This window comes from Anabrus simplex, chromosome 6 (assembly GCF_040414725.1).
Source record: "Anabrus simplex isolate iqAnaSimp1 chromosome 6, ASM4041472v1, whole genome shotgun sequence".
NCBI lineage: Eukaryota > Metazoa > Arthropoda > Insecta > Orthoptera > Tettigoniidae > Anabrus > Anabrus simplex.
In genome coordinates, this window is record NC_090270.1 from 142,698,435 (window position 1) to 142,700,905 (window position 2,471).

Genomic DNA, 2,471 nt, shown 5'->3' on the forward strand with positions numbered 1-2,471 from the left:
ACAAACAAACAAACAAACAAAATATTCAGAAAGTGTTGGAATATGGTTGTGGAGAAAAATGGAAAAAGTGAAGTGAACAGATAAAGTGAGAAATGATGAAGTGCTAAGAAGGGTAGGAGAGAAGAGGCTCCTGATGAAAACGATAAGGAAGAGTAAAATATTCTGGTCGGGTCACATTCCACGCAGAAAATATTTTCAACATAGGGTGATGGAAGGAAAAAGAGATGGAGGAAGAGGAAGAGGGAGAAGAAGGTCTGAAGTTAAGCAAAGCAGAAGCCATGAACAACTGAAACAAGATGCTCAGGACAAAGAATCATGGAGGATGTCCAATTGATACCTGTCTCAAGACGAGTTGGTCTTAATGGCACATTGTGCTGAAAGCCTGCGGTCTAATATCTTGGGACTTGAAAATAGCTGCAGTGAGTATGACATAAAAATTAGCCTCTCCAAGTCTAAAGTGATGTCAGTAGGGAATAAACCTAAGGAAACTGAATGTCAGTTTGGGAATTCAAAGGTGGAACAGGAAGACCATTTAAAGTATTTAGGATGTGTATTCTCCCAGGAAAATTGAATCAAGGTGCAGCTAAGCTAATGCAGTGAGTTCACAGTTGCACTCAACAGTATTCTGAAAGGAGGAAGTCAGTTCCCGTCAGCATCTTTACACCGGTCCGTCTTCAGACCAAGGGAGTGAAAGCTGGATGAATAAGGATACCTAATTCATACTTTAGAACATACATGAAAGTAGAGAGAATGATTGCTGTTACAAACAGGTGGGAACACTGGCAGGAGGATGCTCGGAATGAGGAGATAAAGGCTAAGTTAGGGATGAACTCGATCGATGAATCTGTACTCATGAACCGGCTTCGATAATGGGGTCATGCGAGATACCCACATTTGGGTATTCGCACGGGTCAACCCAAGCGAAGTGCAATGCAAGGATCTTACCCTGGGGGAACCACCTTGTTGAACACGGTAACCCCTACGCCAGGTGAGTATCTAAGATATGCATTTGGAAATATAAGGAATGTCCTTATGCATAGTGCCTGAAGACAAATTCTGACTTCAGGAGATTCTCGTAGGAAAGTGACAGAACACACTGGTTCGGATAAGTAGACATCCAATTTTTCAACAATTTGTCCCTGCGCTTTATTCATGGTCATACAAAAAGCTAATAGGCTAGGTACCTTCCCGTCTGTACGTACGTAGACCGTTTTCTCTTAACAGCATGTAAGTTATTAGGAACGTTGTGCCATCTTTTGAGTATATTCAGAAGCTTGGGAAGGTCAGAGAATCAAAGAGTATTTTAGTAGAGAATAGTATCCTTCCATCATCAGAGGAAGTGTATACTCTCTGGCTTGACAGGTAGTAATCAAACATGGCTGCTTGCAGTGACATTACTTAGGATGAAAATCACATATATCCGAACATATGAAAGTGTTAGTCGCTTAGCAACCTGCAAAGTAGAGAATATATTGCGAGTTAGGGTTAGCCTTCGCCTGTAATTATTGGAGTTGTCATTTAATGATTTGACTTTATGATTACTCAAAGTCGGCTGAACTTAGATACCTAGCAATGCCTCATGATTCACCGGCAGGTAATTCCGGAGAGAATAAAACAAAAATGAAGCAAATCGGTCCAGTAGAACGGGCGGACTGATTTTCCAAAGCTGTTTTTAGTAAATTCTTTTAATATGGAGATAATAATAATAATAATAATAATAATAATAATAATAATAATAATAATAATAATAATATTATTAAGAAGAAGAAGAAGAAGAAGAAGAAGAACAAAGGTGTTGCAATAAATTGCCTAGCATTTGCAGATGACTTTGCCATACTTTCAGAAAGCCTTACAGATGCAGCAATGCAAGTCAATGTCCCTGAAAAGACAGCCAACATGACAGGCTTGAGAATCTCTGCCGATACAACAAAATTTTTGACGAATATAAAGAGTGCCCCAAAGTTTTTAGTAACGGATATTGGTCAAATAAAAAAAGGTAAAGAAATTCAAATATTTGGGTGAGACAATTCAAGAAAATGGTTTAGAAAAATCTGCTATAGAGGAGAGGATACAAAAGATGGAAAGAGAGTACGGTATAACTAAGAATACTTACAACAAAAAGTGCTTATCAAGAAAACTTAAAATAAAGCACGACAACACAGTAGTGAAACCAGAATGCCTTTATGCCAGCGAATGTCTAGCACTGAACTACAAGCTTGATAAATTAGAAATATTAGAAAGAAGAATTATAAGGAAAATATTAGGTCCTCTAAGAATTGCAGAGTTTTGGAAATTAAGAACAATGAAATTTACCAGAACGTAGATAACATATCAGAAACAATAAGAAAAAGGAGATTGCTATTTCTTGGACACATTTACAGAATGGATGAAACTAGACTAAACGAATCTTCAAGTACCTTTGGGAAAAGAAATCAACTACCACCTGGATTCAAGAAGTCAAGAAAGACCTG

At 38.0% G+C, this 2,471-nt stretch overlaps 1 non-coding gene across 1 annotated transcript; it reads right to left on the minus strand.

The window, feature by feature from the left end:
- Window positions 1-831: 831 nt before the first annotated feature.
- Window positions 832-996, minus strand: LOC136876586 (U1 spliceosomal RNA). The gene has a single exon (XR_010860621.2). It is a non-coding gene; the product is annotated as a U1 spliceosomal RNA (small nuclear RNA).
- Window positions 997-2,471: the final 1,475 nt, after the last annotated feature.